At 42.8% G+C, this 18,836-nt stretch overlaps 1 protein-coding gene across 1 annotated transcript in view; it reads left to right on the top strand.

Annotated features, from left to right (window-relative positions):
- Positions 1–18,836, top strand: part of rnf144aa (ring finger protein 144aa) — a 45,602-nt gene that overhangs the window by 14,897 nt on the left and 11,869 nt on the right. The window lies entirely within an intron of this gene.

The following is an 18,836-nucleotide window of genomic DNA, read 5'->3' as shown; positions in this document are numbered from 1 at the left end:
GAGGGCAACATGTGAAGAAGAGGCCGAACGCCAGGGATCCTCCGGATATATACCAGAGTAAGAAGGAGGGGTTTGGTGTTAGGTCAGCTGGTCATCTTTTCAGGTCATCTCATTGGGAGACGCAACGCTGGCCAGCAGGAAACCAAACAGGCTCACCTTACAACCAAAGGTCTCAAGGCCTGCATACCTACACCTCCCCCACAGAGCAATAAAACCCTGTTTACTCCAACCAGCCCAGAATGTTTATAGCCATTTGTAGTCCTTACATTTATGAAAGGATAAAACAGAGAAATCAATATAAAACACAAACACAGGTATTATTTGAACAGTATTCACTTAACTGCTACTATTGATAAGCACCAGAGAAACCCAAGGGACCTCTCTTAATATTACAACCACTGTAGCTTGTTCTAAGTTGAATGCAAATCAGGACATGCTCTCACCTTCCCCCATCTTCCTTTGTCCTCAAAAACACATGTCAACAGGCCCCAAATGCAGCTCACAGTTTTACCCAAATTATTCCCATTTTAAGCTTATCCATAGTTTGCTAACATGAATAAATACAAATATAACTCTACAAATCCCCCTTTTTATCTCCTTCTCCAGAGATAAACTTAGACAAGGCATTTTGAAATATACCCACTGTCATTCTTTTCTACTGTGTCCGTAAATCCATCCGAAGCTGGTATTTAGAGTACTTGAAACCTTCATGGAGACAGAACACCACTTTCCATGGCAGTGAAGGAACCATGAGGGGGTAGCTGAGTGCTAGAATCATCAGCCCCCCCCCCCCTCGGAGGAATAGCCCACAAGGACAGCTAATAGGGAGGGGGAGATGCAGCTTTCCCTTCACGGGTAGAACTGATCAGAGCGAAGTAGACTCCTCTGCTGCCTCGAAAAGTCCCCTGTGCCGTCCTGGCTTGCCGTGTCTTTGTCCCCCAATCCGCTGACGGCAGCTTCTGGGCTGCCTGCTAGAGAGATGTCTTCCTCCTCCTCGTCCTCCGGCCCGCTGATGGCGGCTTCCGGGTCGATGCTGTAGAGATGTCTCCAGGGTCCTCCTTCTCCGGCCCGCTGATGATGCCTCCCGGGTCGTCTGCTGTAAGGATGTCTCCAGGGTCCTGATCCTCCAGTCTGCTGCTTCCGAGTAGTCCACGTCTGCCAGGGCCACGTCCGTCCTGATGTCGTCCCCTGGTCCTAGCAGGTGGTTTCCCCGCCGCACACTGGCTCCCGTGGTACGAGCTGTCCCCCTTTTCTCCCAGGCAGACGGCATAAGAGGTCCGCTGGGTCACTCGGTCGGGGTCGGAGAGCCTGGGGTTGAGCCACTTTGTCCTGATGACTTTCAGCCAGACGAACACCGCTGTGTCGGCCTCGTGCTTCTCGGGTCCCCCTTTTGGCGCCAGCGACCTGTGTGGAGAAATCTGATACAACTCCCTCAAGCCTACGCTCAGCTGTTTTGACCCACTTGGAGCCTGTTGGTGGGGTGTCTTGAAACAACAGCCGTCTGTGAACAGGTTTTCTAAATCAATTGTAGACCTCCTATCTGCCAGTGCAGCTTCAGAATCTTAATACTTGGATTGTGCCAACTAAATAAGAACCCCAACATCTTTAGGTAAACTAAATAACATATTTCAATAGCTCTGAATTTCTGACAAACATCCGTGTTTATTTTTAAATGAAATCCTATTTAAAATCCAAATCTAATATGAACTGCTAATGTTTCTGGTAAAGAAACACACTAATGTTATGGATTCAAAAACAACCAAAATCACGATGCTAACAAAGTGAATGATTTCCTGGTGATACTGCTTCTACCTGTCAGTGCTTAGATATTATCACGCTGAAAAAATGAATACAGAATTCCAACAAACTGTCATCAAATGTCTTTCTATTATAAATTTAGATGAAATGTATATCCCCATAATGACCTAAACAATAAAGTCTATGGCTTTTACTTCTTTACCAGGCTAGTTACATGATGTTGTCTAAATTAAATTCTGTCTCATTACATTACTATGTTTTAGCTTTAACTGTAATATGTTCTTTCTACATTTCAAACCTCAGTTACTCTAATGTCTGTTAAAATATTACAAAATTGTTTCATTATCACAGGTCAACTTCTTCGGTTTCACAGTAGCCCCTTGGCCACTGCTTCTTTGTTACCTGTTATAATTCAAATCAATATTTAGAAACATCTCAACATTCATCAAACAGTATCTTATCCCCAGATATGGAGCAGGTTAATTACATTCAATGCTCAGTTTGAACATCTGGGTTGGGGCGGAAGGTTTCTGTCAATCCTTAAAAGAAAAATTTAAATTGTGAATTTTACAGCCATGTTAACATTTATACATTATACTCACTCCCCCCTTTTACACATGAAATAATGGGTAACAAAAGCCTGTAATGGGAGGGGAACAAAAACTGTCAGGTAATTGGTTAGGGACATAACGAACATTATTATCATTATTTCCACAGTGAACACTTCAGTGAAAAGAAGTGTCCCTCTCCGTCCTTCAGGCCTAAAAGAAACAGAATCTTCAGATTGTAGTTTTACATTTGCAAACCGCCAACTCATGTGAGAGGAAAATATCACATGTGCGGTTTCCCCTTTTTGTGGAATTTTTAGGAAACCTCTCGTTTCCCTTGGAGCTCCAAAATAATATGTTAGTCCAAAAACATGCTTGGTTAGTTATTGTTTTAGAATCATGCAGTTACACTGATCACATGTCGGCATACATTCACACTCACACTGTCTGGTTGTCATGTCAAGTTTGGTCAGGTACACCCCAGAGTCAGTCATCCACAGTGCCTTGTCAAGTTACACTGTCGGTCAGGGTCAAAGGTCAGTTGGTCTCCGTCTTTTTTGGCCATGTGTCGTGCTCTGCAGAGACTTTGACATTTCAGCATAGGCCAGTATCCTTTGTCTACAAAAATATGTCACGATTTCAACTATAATTTTCAAGATGATTCTCACTTGTCATTGGGACTTCCGCCTCCCACTTTTCCTGAAACTTGGTACAAAACTCACTTCCTTCGAGTACTACTACTACTGCAATCCAATTACACCTAATTAGTATTAAAATGTCTAATGATCTATTTCAGAAACTTTTGTACATAACTATTATCTTGAGTCAAAACATTACTAGGATCTGTGTCGCTCTGCATTTCATAGCTCATTATAATTCTGGTCTACTTAAAAAACGATGTTAAACTCTTTAGCAGTGTGTGGAACCTTGGGTGTCCGAACATGCAACAATTACTCCCTCCTTTATCAAGGATTTAAAACCGAAGTCTGGTAATAACTATGCCACAATGGTGAAATCAACACTTTAGATTGGAATTTAATATGTGGCTTGGCACTAGCCATTAATACAAACAAAGATTTGTCCTATAGAGTGGTTCCTAAAACTATCCTTTTAATGGTGATCAATATTGTAACCAATGAGATCACTACTTTATTCACACGTGAATAAAAATGTCTTAAAGAATGAATTGTTAACATGATGAAAATATTGAAGAATATGGTTATACTCTGTCAGTGTGTTTTAGGATGATTATCATTTTACTTTAATAGTTTCCTCTTTACTGCTATTTTTAATTTACCAAATGATTAATAAATCTTTCTGTCTTTATGAAGTTAATTCAAGTTATTTAAATGTGCGTTTCGTGAATAAGTGTGTTTATGTATAACTCACTCATTCCCGGTCTCCTTTCCTCCTCCCCTGGTTTTCTCAAGCCGTGACCCCGGCCTCCTCACTTCTAATCGACCATGCCAACTCCTCTGATTCTGTCTTCTCTTCAGTCCATCAGCTGTTGAATCCATCCACTGTAACTTTTGTAGGCAGCCATTGGCCCAGTCACATCTGCAGCCCCATCATGCCACTGTTGTTGCACTCCTCCTTTACAGTCTCTCTGCTGTTTTTATGGAGGGCGGATTCTGCTCTCATGTCCTGTCTGAGGGGCTGATGAGAGTATCTCTCTGTATGTCAGCATGCTGGTTTGGTTCTGGATGCCACAGGTGGAGATAGTTCTGGCTGCAGTCTTGATGTAGTCTTGTTGTTGTTGTTGGTTCAGCTCTGGTTCTCTGTCTGTACGATGGAGAAGGAGGAGTCTCCTGTTGGGTTAGGTCTCGTTGTCTGCTTGGAGGGTCGGGATCAAAGCCTTTCTAACTCAGAGGGGGAGTCCAGGTCCCGGTACACATTACCTATAAGAAGTCTAGCACACTGATGTTAAATAAATCCAACCCTTTCCACTCTGTCTCTTTCTAATCATACTATCTGTCTTAGTTGTTAAATGCCATCTAAACAACATAATTAATGTCTACTTATGATATTACAAAAACTAACTCCAAAAATTGTTTCATCCATTGTTACATATTTACCCAACACAACTCTGAAATACTTACATGTTTCCAGCATCACATATTCCACACACTATGAAAGAACATCTCCATATCTTCTCTCATTTTAAATCCCACTGTTACTTCGAACAATAGTAAACCTGCAGAGCACACCAATCGGATCACAGTAATGAAATTTGAATCAAGTGTAGGCCTATGTCTTCTTTCTGAACATTTATTTATATTGTCTACATTTGCAAACAGTTCGAGTGTAAAATGTGTTTTGCACAATGTATTTACACTCTACAGATTCTTGAGTTTACTCATCTCCTGGTGCTGTCGTTGTAAAAAATGTTCAATCCCTTATTGTTTTGTACCAGTTTACCAAAATCAGTTATAATTAATATACTGGGAACGTGCTTCCCGTCTTCAATACCGGCCAGCAATGTAATGATTAAACTCTAAGCTCGCATAAGTTTCAAGGGTGTGATACCCCCTTTCAGCCACTAGATGGCAGCAGCAGAAGTTTCAAGGGTGTGATACCCCCTTTCAGCCACTAGATGGCAGCAGCAGAAGTTTCAAGGGTGTGATACCCCCTTTCAGCCACTAGATGGCAGCAGCAGAAGTTTCCAGACAAAGGGAAACGCTCTACCTTGGTTTAATATATAACAGACCTCTGGCTTTAAGCTTTTAGCATTGGTCTGTTATTTAAACCCCAGTTTTAAACGGCGAATCGATCTGATTTATCGAGTTTCCAGGTTTTGCCGTGCAGGATTCAAACCTCGCATTCACACAAACTGCACCATCTCTACGCCACTCAGGAATAATCTACCTGCAGATCCACGCCAAACTGCTCTATTTTACGTCACGCAGGACTTTCGTCTACCTGTCGATCAACGTTTACGTTTTGTATATAACTTTCCTAACATAGTAAAATATGCATTGTATATTCCATTTAAACTATAAAAACACTGTGAAACGCCTACAGACAATCCTAAAGTTTTAGCGTATCCAATTACAGACAGGCGACTTTCATCGTCTGCTTACCTTATTTGCAAAGTTGCAGAGTCCTGCTGATTGTCTGAGATGTTTGAAAGCGTCTGAATTCTTCCTCAGCTTCGTTATCTCTAGACGTCGGGTCACCATTTTGTTAGAGATTAAAAGGGATATCTGATCCGCTTTTCAAATCTCCGCGCGTTCCTATGAAGCTGGTTATAATACAGGAAGGAATCCATATCTACAAAGTAAACGTTAACAATAATCTACTTTAATGGCAATATGACAATGCAATACAATCATTACAATACAACATGATATATTACAGTTATATTGTAATGCTTAAGGAGTAATACCGGCTTACTCCTGCCCTGGTTCGCATACTGCAGAGCTACTTTCACCCGAGGGCAGCATGTGAAGAAGAGGCCGAACGCCAGGGATCCTCCGGATATATACCAGAGTAAGAAGGAGGGGTTTGGTGTTAGGTCAGCTGGTCATCTTTTCAGGTCATCTCATTGGGAGACGCAACGCTGGCCAGCAGGAAACCAAACAGGCTCACCTTACAACCAAAGGTCTCAAGGCCTGCATACCTACACCTCCCCCACAGAGCAATAAAACCCTGTTTACTCCAACCAGCCCAGAATGTTTATAGCCATTTGTAGTCCTTACATTTATGAAAGGATAAAACAGAGAAATCAATATAAAACACAAACACAGGTATTATTTGAACAGTATTCACTTAACTGCTACTATTGATAAGCACCAGAGAAACCCAAGGGACCTCTCTTAATATTACAACCACTGTAGCTTGTTCTAAGTTGAATGCAAATCAGGACATGCTCTCACCTTCCCCCATCTTCCTTTGTCCTCAAAAACACATGTCAACAGGCCCCAAATGCAGCTCACAGTTTTACCCAAATTATTCCCATTTTAAGCTTATCCATAGTTTGCTAACATGAATAAATACAAATATAACTCTACAGTTCCTAAATACATTAATAAATACATTTATTTTTTTAAATAGTAGCCCATTTCCATATGTTCATGTGTGGGTAGTAGATTTAAACTATAGGGCTATCATTATGGGCCCTGCCTGTACCTGTACCTGTTTGCTCTGCCATCGCGTGAAGGGTCTGCTAACAAGCGACCAACAGAAAGGTTAATGTTGTTGCACGTCACCTCAACCCCCCCCCGCTACCACCACCCCCCAAAGTATATTTCAGATCTGTGGGAAACACTGGCAGTTAATGGACCAGCACCAGAGGCATTCCCATACACACAGGCGTTGGAGCTCTTCATGAAATCCCAGAAGGATGAAGTGCTCTGACAAACAGTGCCATCTTTGCGCAAAATGATTATACCGGAATGAAAAGTCAATAAATAATGTTGTTAAAACTTTTTTTTTTTCTTCGCGCACCCCCCCCCTCCTTGCCACCACCCGCCCAAGTATATTTCATATCTGTGGGAAACACTGGTATGAATAATGCAGAAAATGTTGATTACAATCCAGGCTAGAGCAGGATTTGCGTATTAAATTAATGTTCACTTTTGGCGATGTGCCGTCGACCTTTTTGTAAGGCTAAAATATGGAAGACTGTTGATGAGGGAGAACAAAATTAATTTCCAAATATGTTTTGATATGATACAGGTAAAGGTTGTTAACAATAGGCATGGGAATTTGAAAGCAAATTAATATTCGAATATTTGACTCCCCAAGAAACCGATTAACCATATTTACATATCATATACATAACTATTTTTAAATGTTTCAAAAAAAGAAAAGTTTTAAAATAAATATAGACACCAAACCAAGTTATTTTTGATATTTGTCTTAAGATGTTTAAAATGGCATTGTTGTATACATTAATAATAATAATAATATATTTTATTTCTATAGCGCTTTTCTTGAACCCAAAGACGCTTTACATTTGGGAGGGAGGGTAGACAAACAAAACAAAAACAAAGCCAAAAAGAAACAAAACAAAACGGAAAAGCAGTCAGGACATTGAATTAATCCATTTGATAATATGTAATCAACTTAGGCACCCCTCCCATAAACATTTTTGTTATTATTCTATTAATCATTCCCATCCCTAGTTAACATCGTACCATGTTTTTGTACTCAAAGTTGATTGACATCAGTTATACTCCAGGCGGCCGTTGAAAGGTAAAACGGTGCTGATTAATGAATGTCTTCTTGCAAGATAATTATAGTTATGTATAGAAGTGGGTGTGTGGCAGTGGCGAGCCGTGACTTTTATACCTAGGCCCTCTGACCCCCACCCCTTCTCTCTCTCAAAAAAAAAAGAGTTATTACGTCACAGCGTATACTTCAGCGGAATATCAAAACAACGGGGTGCAGACGTATCAATGAAAGCGACCCTCTACCACACAAAACAACATCTGTAAATAACCCAATTTGTGATCTTTGAAATTGAAAAGGATATTGCATTGTATTTGTTACAGTTGTATGTCTTAAGTGTAATTTGGATTGCTTTTATTTTGAAGGTGAGTTTACATTGTTGACAGGAAGATGTTGTTGCTATGGAAACAAGAAAAGCTTCACAGCGGGCGGACCTTGTCATAAAGAGGGAAGATATGATTGGTCAATTATACTGTCACCTTGTGGTACCGCTGGGGTTACTTACTCGCCTGCAGAGGTGGTTTGACGGCCTTCGTTTGGATCCCAAGAGGCCTTAACGACGTCTGGTGACCACCCCCCCCCCCCCCGATGCTGGGGGTCCCCAAAGCATCTGCGGAGGGGAACTACGCTAGGGCGGGTGACCTCCTACGTCACAGGGTCAAGATGCATCCGTGACAGGATGGGGGGGGGGGGGGGAGGGGGACCTGCCTAGAGAGAGCTATAGGTAGGGTTGGGTATCGTTTGAATTTCCACGATTCCGATTCTACTTTTCGATTCCGGCTCTTAACAGTTCTCAATTCCGATTCTTTGAGGGGCCGGGTAAAAAAATGATACATGCTTCTTCCACTAAAAAAATTACATTTATTCGAGAAACTTTTATGCAGGTTAGTTTACAGTAATATTCACATTAATCAGTCTGTTTATATTCACTGCTATGTAACTGTAATGTGTTGCTTAAAATAATACTTCTGCATACAGTATGTGACACTGTGAGTGTTGCGCGGCCAGATACGGCTCAGCTGACTCAGATAAGGAAATATATGATACATTATGATGCATGTGATATGAATGATACACATCGACGTCTGCACTCACAGTGCCGCGGACTGTCGGCAACGTAATTTTACTTTGATCTGGTTACTTATGTTGTGGCAGATATTTAATTAAGCTTTCTTAACATAGCCTAATAGTATAATAGTTATAATAGTCCGATTGCTCTGAAGATGGGAGGTGATATTCTATTCATTTTCACGTTCACACAGTCGGTGATTTTGGCCTGCCGTCTTTCCTGCAACCGCAGTTTAAACTGTATTTCCTCCGCACACTGAGCTCTGATTGGTCAGCAGGCGTGGTGCTTTCGCTGAGTTGATCTCTTATCCTGGAACCTATCCTGCTTCGGAGCACAGACTAGGTTCCAGGATAAGTCACCATGGAGATCTAGCCCGCTAAAAAGTTTACCAGCTTCGTAGTACCGGAAATCCCAGAAGTTATCTTGCTAAACGAAAATCCTGCTTCGTAGTATACCCCCCAGGCCAGAAGCTGTTATCCACTGCTGTAAACACCACGTCAAACCCTATGGTCAAACCTCAACAAGCACCTGCAAAGAACACATGCTAAGGTGAAGCTACCGCACACGCTATTTGTTGTTTGTTTATATCACGTAGTCTGTTCTTCTTCTCTGTCTTCCGGTTGTTGCCTGTTTTGAATGACAAATACACACTAGCGCCGCCTGCTGGTAAGGAAAGTTATTGCCACTCACGCATGCGCAGTTCGTACGTGTTCGGCGAGTAAAGTAACGAGTTACTTTATGTAGATAGTAACGAAGTAGTGTAATATATTACTTTTTTTAAAGTAATATGTAATATATTACATTTTTTAGTAACGACCCCATCTCTGGAGTTGGCGTTCTCTACTCTGGTTTACATGAAGAACAACAGGAGGTCACGGCTCTCTGTTGAACAGGACTTGCGAGTGGCCCTCTCCTCAGTGCCACCAAGGATTAAAACATTCTGCGCGCCCCGACAGGCACATGTATCTCACTAATTTGTAAGTCGGCAAAATATTTACAATAGCACATGTTTCAATGCTGATTGCTGAAATGTTACATTTATAATTTGTAGTTCAGGACCATGGACCGTGCAGCTTCCTTGCATTGACAGTTCTCTGTGCTGAATTTCTGCTGAGTTTCCTTTGCCTCATTTTTTATTGTGTGACCTGTCTGGTTTAAATGAGTGTGTTGCTGCTTTGATGAAGCCTAATTTGATAAAGTTTCAAATTAATTTCTGAAATATTTCGTTAATAAATATTTCACGAGTTTTATAGTTGTCTTTGTCACATTTTATTTGGCATTAGTAAATAAGTATGCACATTTACAGATATTTTACATGGTATGAGTGATAACACGTGTTATAAGGGCTATTTTGCACAATAGGTGTGCCTTGAGATTTTTACTTGTCCTTTGGTGTGCCTTGGGCACAAAAAGTTTGGGAACCACTGCACTAGGCTACGGAGAGCGGCGAGAAACATTTCCTCAGGCATCGAAAAGCGGAACCGAAATTCACATGTCTAAATGATGCCGTTGGAATCGAAAATGTTGGTTCCGGTTTGGAACCGGTTCTCGGTACCCAACCCTAGCTATAGGTGGTGGCTGGCCTCTGAAACTCGGCACATCAACCTTCTAGAGCAGGGGTATTCAACTAAAATTCAACGAGGTCCCTCGCATGTGGAGAAAATCTCCACATGCAAAGGTCCGGAACTTCAAAATGTCTAACTTGCTTTATGAATTAGTGTGATATATATTGAAGTAGCCTGTAGAGATCAACGTCTGCATGTAATCAACAACTGACTGCCAATCAAATAAAGAAAGTACAATTCATAAACAACAATATTTATTGTCAATTAACATTGAACTATACAGATATATAGTAAAATACTGTGGATATGTGTAATGTTCCTCTCGGGCTGCATTTAAAAATAAAATAGAGAAAATAAACAAAATAGCTTTTGAAAATGTGTGCATCTTAAAAGTGCTTAATTTTAGATCAATAAAATAAAGTGTAGCAGCAGCTTGAGTTTCTCTTTTTATTTGTTAACCGTTTCACATCATGACATAACAGTTTCATCATAACAATTCAACAGTTTTAAAGTTTCTCTTTCTTTCCCTCTTATATTGCAGCCCCTCGTTCACTTTTTTTTATTCAGTGCGAGAATTGAGCTGGAGCGTGTCCTGCCAGGAGTTTAAATCTGGGCTGAAATGGTGTCAGGGCCATTATCATACACACATGCAGGTGCTCATTGGTTAGCCTGCCCTGGAACGATATTTATTTTTTGTGACCTCAGTTCTGACTTGAGAGGAAATGTTTGGTCAAACACTTTGTGTTTTGTCTCATAGTGGCATTTTGGCACTTTTAATGAGCGCCACGGTCTCTGAACAAATGAGACACACTGGTTCTGTGCTCCCAGTGGGCAGGATGAACATGAATGAGTCCGTCCACTCAGGGTCAAAAGCTCTGTTCTCACTGTCCACTTTCATCTTCTTGGAGAGTGCCATGTGTAATTATTTGTCTCTCCCCGTCTGCCGCTAACACGCCTGTTCACTCTCCTCTCCGCTTCTCTCCCTGTAGAGCTAATTATTCTCTTCACTCACTTTCCTCTCCACTTCTCTCTGCCGCTATCTCGTCTCTTTTTCTGTGTTTCTCTCCCTGTATCGCTCACTCGTCTCTTTCGCCCCCTGTTGGCAGCGGTTAAAATAGAATCGCCCCGTCAAAATTGAAATCCCCTATTAATGTATTGATTATAGGTCTGGGTCCGTATAGGTTCGGATCCGGACCGCGGTCCGCCTGTTGCCGACCCCTTGTTCTAGAGCTACGGGCAGTAGTACTGCTCCTACAGCACTGCAAACCCTTGCTACAGGGCAAATATGTCCTGGTGAGGAGCGACAAACGCACCACAGTGGCTTACATCAACAGGCAGGTCGGAGTCAGCTCCGCCGCCTTGTTTAGCACAGCGGAGAACCTGTGGTTGTGGGCCTCAGAGAATGTTTTTATCTCTGAAGGCCCCTCACATTCCGGGACTGGAGAACAGGGCGACCGGCCTCATGTCAAGAGGCGGGCCCCTGCCAGACGAATGGTGGTTCTCCCTGGCTCGGCAGGACAATCCACCTTTGGGGGTGGACATGTTTGCACACGAGCCATGGCCAAGATAGTTGCTCTACGCCTTTCCACCGCTGTGTCTCATTCTCCCCCTCCTGGAGAGGGTGAGGCGAGAACGTCTGTCAGTCATCCTAGTGGGCCCAGGTCGCCGTGCCGTGGTACGCAGAGGTGACACAGATGGGCCACGCCTCCTCCCCGCAATGGGACCTGCCGTTGGTGCTCGAGACTCTGGTCACAGAAGCCTCTGGAGCTCTCCTCCCTGAAAGCACTGTCATGGAAGACAGCGTTGCTACTTACCTTGACTTCAGCCAAGAGAGTGAGTTGCCTGTGGATCTGGGGTGACCGTAGCGGGGCGACACTCGGGCCGAACCCCTCCTTTGTTCCCAAGAACTTAAGGAGTTTGTTCAGGTCAAGGGCTATACAGCTGGGCGGCTTTAGTCTTCCACCCCATATTGGGGACAGGGAGGCTAAACTGCACCTCCTCTGCCCGGTGCGTGCGCTGGCATGTTATGTGGAGCGCACGGCTGTCATTAGGCGCACTGAACAGCTGTTTGTGTGCTTCAGGGGGGGTGTGGCCGGTAAAGCTCTGTCCAAGAAACGCCTGGCAGGATGGCTCTGCGAGTGCATTGCACATGCCTACGGTTAGGCAGGGAGAGCCTTCCCCACGGGGGTCCGTGCGCACTCTACACAAGCTATGGCTGTGTCAACAGCCTTATTTAGCGCCGTGAGTGTGAAGGACATATGCACAGCGGCGTCTTGGTCCACGCCAGGCCCCTTCATAAGGTTTGATCTCTTTGACATGTCTGGCTCCTTCTCATCGTCTGCGCTTGCTGGGGCAACACAGGACTGGTGAGGGGGGGGGGGAGGCGGGCTGTGGGTCAGTAGGTATCTGACCCCCCCCACCCCACCCCCTAGACATGATGCACTTATGGTTTCCCATGCTCCTTAGGGACCTGTGAAACATGGTGCGCAGTGAGCCCCATACAGGGCGGAAGGATTATAGGCAGGCATAGGGGGAGCCTTCCTCACTATTTTCCATGCACACTCTTCATGAGGTAAGCGTGTCTGAGTGTGCTCTATCAGCCAAGTAAACTGCGGCCCCGACTCCTCCACGGTCATGGCCGAGGGAGGAGAGGTTGCGGTGCAGTGGCTGCTAACCAGAAAGCCGGTCAGGGGCAGTGTGATGGGTTGTTGGACGACAGGGGGCGTGTATCCATCAGGGCTCTACCCACTGTACCCATAGAGTCCAGTAGAGGGCGGAGCCTGTGAGATATAACGATGGGTTATGTATTGTAATCCTAGTTATATAATAAATGTAAGGAATTATTATTATTATTATTATTATATAAGCACAGGCGGAGCCCTCTACTAGGGGCCCTGTCTGTCCTATGCTGCTCGCTGAAGAGGGTGTAGGATGACAGTCGGGAGGCGAGGCCGCCTTACATACTGTGGGCCTGCGCGCGCACTCAGGTAAGCCCACCCCCGGGGGCCGGCTACGTTTATAAATATCTCAGTAGGTGAACGCTCGCATAGTAAGGTCAAGGGCAGTACCCATAGAGTCCAGTAGAGGGCTCCGCCTGTGCATATATAACTAGGGTTACAATACGTAACCCATCGTTCTGGGCTACTGTAGAAACATGCTACAATACGACGCAGTGCATCATTTCAAATTATCATCAGGGCACCATCATATTTTCTTATACTTTATATCTTCCAAATAAATCCAAAACCCCCTGCGAATTTTGTAGAATTTGTAGAATTGCATGGATGTTTTTTTTCCTGCCTGTTTTTCTGCTGCTCAGGGAGAGTTTTCAAAACAAGTTGATACAAATGATTCGCAGGCAGTAAAGGTGAGCCAAGGGAGTCAGAAAAAGTGGACCAAATTGGCAGGTTGCCCCTGCCCCCTCCCGTTTGACTCTGTCTTTCCTCTTTTCTCTGCAGCAGTGGACAGAAAGAGGATATGACATAAATGAAACTTAAAGGCCCTACTAATTGGCCATGAAGAGCAGGGCTGGGCTGTTGGGGGGGGGGGGGGGGGGGGGGCTAAACGGCAGGGGGAGCAGACCTCAGGATAACTAAGTGCTTATTAAAGACCCTGAGCTCGCTCTGATTAAATTGCTCTTCAGCATACCGTGATTTCAGGTGATTGAATATGTAGAATTTGAGGTGAATGAAATCACATGCTTTATTAACATACATGTGTTTTTGGGGTGTGTCCAGTTAAACCATAGCAAATGCTATTTGCAGTATGTCTGACAGAAATGTTGACAAGAGTAAACTTGGTTTTAGATTAAGTTTCGCTGATAAGGCCTGTCGGAACAACGTTTGTTTGAGTCAGCTGGTATCATATGGTACTTTTCACTACAGTAATTATAACCAATCGAACATCTTCTGGGTTGGCTTGTCCCCAGACTTAACGTAGAATATTATCTGCATAGTCTGTCCTTTTTTAAGCCCTGCCTTCGTCTTTAGCCGGCCTTCACTTTCTTTTCTCTCTAACTTCTCTAAGTGGTTGACAGCACATTCTTGTGAATTTGCTGAAGGACAGCTTTGTGCACGTATTGAAAGAATGGTTCGCAATAGAAAAACATGTGGGCTGCTCCCTTTCCCAGATCAGCTAACAGTTGCTTGCATCTTTCTTTCAGCCATAGATGGTGAGGTATATAAGGACTTATGCAATGCTTTGATGTGACATTATATAATTACGAACGGTAAAGCCAGACCAGGTGAAAGTTAAGGGCTTGAAGATTGTTTCTCTCTTTATTTTCCTCTTTCTCAAATATGTTGAAGGAGCAGATGACGAGATAGAGTGTACACACTGGTGCAGTGAGAGCACTTAGTTCCTGGTGAACCCTGCACTGCAGTGTGAGGCTTCCTGCTGTATCCCTGTCTGAGTCTACTCTCGTGAGAATTTGCATTTTGTTCCTTTGGATGTTAGAAAGCAGCATTTATTTGAATGCAGAAGAGGCTGTATATTGTGTAAGCATTGTTAGAGTAACAGCCAATACAAGGATGTAGCATTAAATAACAGTCTAGTATCGATCTCAATTGACTTGAATAAACATATTTTTAAATCGACATTTTATTGTCCAGAGCCTGAAATATGTATGCCAAGTTTTGAGCACCAACAATCCTTCACAAAACATCGTTATATGTTCAGTTCTACCAAAAAGCTGATTAAAAGTGTTTTTTTTATCGACTTCATTTGTGAATCATTCAGTACTCAAAAGATTATAGACAATTGTTAGAGTTGACATTTGCGGTGATAATAAATCAATTATACGTTTTGCTGGCGTATGCAGCCATGAGTGTTTTTAATATTTGATGTTATGTGTGCTGTAACTGACCTATATTTCATACAACACATGACGTAGCTGTAGATAAAAATAAGAAAGCTTAATGGATGGTATCATGTATACTGCAGCAAAATAATCTCTCACACTGGAGTAGTTCTCCTCAACTGCTCCTCCATGCCCATTTCCACCCCAGTGGAGAGTTAATGGTCGTCTCTGAGTGTATACGCCAGTTATGGAGCCATAATCGCGGAAGTGCTGCTGTAGCCAGTGAAACTCTGAGCCTTCAGACTGGTGACTGACACATGGTGACCACTGCTCAGGATGGATCTAAGACTTGTGACTCATTCATGACTCCCGCTCTATTCATCTTTAGCTCTCTGACCTGACCTTCCTAGACGTATAGTATTCTGCAGGGCTATATCTGAAATGAGCGCACACAGCATTAGAAACCTGCATGCACATCTCCAGTGCTCAGAATATAATGTCTATGAGCGTGTTTGTGTGTGTGTTTCTCAGTGATAATGGACTATCTAGTTAATAATGCAGCAGTGGATGCACTGCACCACCTTTTCACATGAAAACTAATTTTCGCTTTCTCGCTCTCTCTCTCCCTTCCCCATCGTTCCTCAGGACATTCTTACAAAACTATTTCATTTGTCCTCATCGACCCGGTCTGTCACTATTAGCCAAAGCCAATATAAAGTCTGCAGGGAGAGAAACTGATTTGAATGTAAAAGCACACACTGATAGTCCATTAGAAAGTCCTGCATGGTACAGTGCAAATTACTTTCTACCGTCAGTTTATTTTTCCTGCCACAGGGCTAATGAAGTTCGGCGGCTTTGGCATGAGGACACAGATAAAGAAACACTCATTTCAGTCCGTGTGGAAATGCTGTCTGTCAAATCGTCAGCTGTCAGTTAAGACTCTGCTGTGTTATTGAGGCTCCCCAGGCCTTCATTTGTATTTTTCAGCACATGTCGTCTGTCACGTTCCTCATAAGTGAAGTTTAACTTGCAACTTCATCATTAACATTCAATCATTTTGACATTTAACGACTGCTGCTCCTGTTACCAGCACTTTGTCCCCTTTGTGACTACCTTTATGCTGCTTTGCCTCTCAGACTTGTGTTAAACTGACACATGACGAAAAGACACATTCTTCTGTTCCACTTTACATCTCTGAATTTGACTGTTCTACAGTACTGTAATACTACCTTGTACATGTGTTTGTCAACTGCTTTAAAATCAAAACTGCTCCACCTGATAAAAATATGCTCAAAGATTGTTGGTCAGAGGATGAGCCTATATCATAATAACCTAGTGAGGCTGTCACAACAACATCATCTCTGACTCAAACCATGTTCTGAACAGCGAATATGAACTGCTACCATCTAATCTGAGATACAGGGGTTCCACAATTCAATAAAGTCAGACTGAAGCACTCCTTTGTGCACCAGTCAATCCTCACAGTAAATACAGAGCTAAATCCCAGATCAAATGCACGCTAAAGGGTCTTTGAGCATGTTTTCTCTCACTGATTGTGATGTTATGTTAAAGGTCCCTTATTATACTGTTTTTCATCAATATATAAAAGGTCTCAGATATAAAGAAAACATGTCTCTGAAGTGTTTGGCTTGAAACACCAAACAGATCATGTATTGTAGCATCCCATAATCCCCTCTGTTTCAGCCCTGTTTCAAAAGTGCTGATTCTCTGTCTGTTACTTTAGATGAAAATATTTGGATGAGAGATATTTGGTTAAAAAGAACACAATGGTGATTGTTCAGGTGATAATATGGGGGGGGGGGGTTACCTTGGTTGGTTATTGGCTAATGGTTACACAACCCAAAAAATCGTTATGACATCATAAAGTGGCCAAAATCTGACAGGTTTTTATATAAATGGATCAGGACAAAAAGTGAGTGAACTTAGTGAGGGGACACATGTTTATGTATAAAAGACATGAAAAAGTGGATTTTGCATAATATGTGACCTTTAAATGTTAGTTTGTTCATGTATTGTGTCTTGCTATTTGTCCATGTTGATGTTGCAAATGGAGCTGCTGTGATGCATGTCAAATTTGAGACTTGATCCGACCATTAAAGTATTATGGTATCGTACATGCCACTTGTTTGCACTGAAATACCTAAACATGGCTATTTTCCAACTGTGATTAGACTTCTTCGGTTGTAAAGGCCGTCTCCATGTCATATTTTGGACCACCAAAGCACATTCACTCCCCAGAGGATCATGTTTTTAAATCTGTGGCTCCATCCTGATAACAAATTGCCATTTAAGCCTTTGTAAACGAGCTGCGCACCTACATAATAAAGCTTCCTCAGCACTCTGGTCAGTGTGATGGATGGTGGATAGATGGATGAATGCCAGGTGATTTGAGTGAGTCAGACATGAGGTTCATCTCATGTTTTCCTACTTTGCAATACTCTCCTCTGTCCTCCTACCTGACACGATGAAAAGATGCAAAGGAGGAAGAATTGAGGGTATCACATGTTATCAAGTAGGACATTTTTCCTGGTCAAGCACGATCTAAAAGGATCATTTACCGGGAACACAGCTGGGTCACCTGAGAATAGGCTTTTAGCTTCTCTGTACCGTCTTTTGTTACCACAATGTCATGAAATGCTTTGCATGTCATCTGATAAATCAGCGATTTTTGACAAGCCGATTTGTTCCTATTAATTGGCTTTTTATATTCGCACCTGCTGTTCGCACATATTTATAGTTTCCTGTCTTGCTAAATGTGGGTGATGATGCTCTGTCATTATGTGTTGAAGAATCTCTTAAGCGAAAAAAAAGTTTATTCTGTTTCTGCCCAAAATGATAGGGGAAACTGGGAAAAATAAGTGGACATTACATTTCTTTGACCATGCCAAGATTCATGTTGTGAAAAAAGCAGATCTTTCTTCTAAAACTCTCATTTGACGTACTATATATATCCAGCAAATGTCCAAATGATGAATAAGAAACATCCTCCCATACCTACATTTCTGCTGCTATTTCTTCTGTCACTTCCTGTAGTTTAACCGCAGTGAAGTGTAGTGATGCTTCACCTCATCAGCTGCAGCATTCGATCGCTCACAGATTTCCAATGAGTGTCTGTCTAATAATAGACTCCCACTAGGATGTACTCATGTATCCTCATTGAAGTACCCATTGGGAATCTTCCTCTTTCCTCTCTCCTTGAGCTGCATTAAGACAAGTGAGACTTCCTTACTGAATGGAATACCTAATATTGTTCTGTATTTGGTGTGGAGCAAGAATAGGATATGAGATAAAAGAAATTAGATGGAGACACACCATCTGGCTAACACCAAAGGCCACAGCCTATCACATGGCTCCCTGCATTCGCCTCATTTTCACAGCAGATTATTCTCTGCTTTATTTTTATGTATATTTGTGTATGTGTGGCTTGCCTTCACCTCGCACCCTATTGACGTTCATCCATGGTGGATGGCTTTTTATTCTACCCTCGAAATGCGTTGTGGTATGAAATGATATAATTACTGGTAAACCAGAACACACTGTCTCTCTTTTTCTCTCCACTCCCTTCTCTGGGTGGCATATATATACAACACAATGGTCAATGAAGGCAGCACGTGAACTCTTCAACCTCTTTGCTCCCATACTTCCTGTATGTCTATGATCAAGCAGCTGCAAATTGAGGCCGACTATACCATGACTAGTGAAAGGAAATGTCACCCTGTCTCTTCTCCTCGGCCTTGCTTCTCTCCCTCCTAGCCATTGCCCCTTCCACCTCTGAAAATCCTCCTTCAGCTGGTTGCTAAGCAGCACGGGGGGAGCATGACGGTGTTGACGTTGTGTGCTCGGTACCACTTCCTGTAAACAGCCGAGTGGGTGCTCTTCGCTCTCAGCTGCAGAGGGAAGGAGAG

The sequence above is a fragment of the Gymnodraco acuticeps genome, unplaced genomic scaffold, assembly GCF_902827175.1.
Source record: "Gymnodraco acuticeps unplaced genomic scaffold, fGymAcu1.1, whole genome shotgun sequence".
Taxonomy (NCBI): Eukaryota; Metazoa; Chordata; class Actinopteri; order Perciformes; family Bathydraconidae; genus Gymnodraco; species Gymnodraco acuticeps.
This window is presented reverse-complemented; position numbering and strand designations above follow the sequence as displayed.